Here is a 1,336-nt window from a genome sequence, read left to right on the forward strand (position 1 = left end):
GAAAAGATTTACAAGGATGTTGCCAGGGTTGGAGGATTTGAGCTCTCGGGAGAGGCTGAACAGGCTGGAGCTATTTTCCCTGGAGTGTCAGAGGCTGAGGGGTGACCTTATAGAGGTTTACAAAATTATGAGGGGCATGGATAGGGTAAATAGGCAAAGTCTTTTCCTGGGGTCAGGGAGTCCAGAACTAGAGGGCATAGGTTTAGGGTGAGAGGGGAAAGATATAAAACGGACCAAAGGGACAACGTTTTCACACAGAGGGTGGTACGGCTATGGAATGAGCTGTCAGAGGAAGTGGTGGAGGCTGGTACAATTGCAACATTTAAGAGGCATTTGGATGGGTATATGAATAGGAAGGGTTTGGGAGGATATGGGCCAGGTGCTGGGAGGTGGGACTAGATTGGGTTGGGATATCTGGTCGGCATGGATGGGTTGGACTGAAGGGTCTGTTTCCATGCTGTACATCTCTATGATTCTCTGACCCTATAAGTCCACACCGACCCTCCGAAGAGTAACCCATCCAGACTGATTCCTCTACATTTACCCCTGACTAATGCACCTAACACTATAGACAACTTAGCATGGCCAATTCACCTATCCTGCACACTAAGTCACCATGCAGGCTGTTACAAACATACAAGAAGGATTAGGTTAGGGTGGCATGGTGGCTCAGTGGTTAGCACTGTTGCCTTACAGCACCAGGGTCCCAGGTTTGATTCCAGCCTCTGGCAACTGTCTGTGTGGAGTTTGTACATTTGCGCCGTGTCTGTGTGGGTTTCCTCCCACAGTCCAAAGATGTGCAGGTCAGGTGAATTGACCATGCTAAATTGCTCATAGTGTCAGGTGCATTAGTCAGAGGGGAAATGGATCTGAGTGGGTTACTCTTCGGAGAGTCGGTGTGAACTGGTTGGGCCGAAGGGCCTGTTTCCACACCGTAGGGAATCTAATTTAATAGAAAATGAACCCAAATACATACTCCCTCTGAGGACCCCTTCGCCCACCTCCAACACACTGCATCTACCTGGACACCCCGCGCTGGCCTATTACCTGCCCTCGACCTCTTCATTTCCAACTGCCGCCAGGACATTAACCGCCTCAACCTGTCGACCCCCCTCCCCCACTCCATCCTCTCACCCTCAAAATGCGCAGCCATCCAATCCCTCTGCTCTAATGCCAACCTCACCATTAAGCCAGCGGATAAAGGGGGCGCAGTGGTAATCTGGCGCACTGACCTCTACACCGGTGAAGCCAAACGCCAACTCGAGGACACCTCTTCCTACTGCCCCCTCGACCATGACCCCACCCCCCATCACCAAACCATCATCTCCCAGACCAT

The sequence above is a fragment of the Chiloscyllium plagiosum genome, chromosome 1 (assembly GCF_004010195.1).
Source record: "Chiloscyllium plagiosum isolate BGI_BamShark_2017 chromosome 1, ASM401019v2, whole genome shotgun sequence".
In the NCBI taxonomy this organism is placed as follows: Eukaryota; Metazoa; Chordata; class Chondrichthyes; order Orectolobiformes; family Hemiscylliidae; genus Chiloscyllium; species Chiloscyllium plagiosum.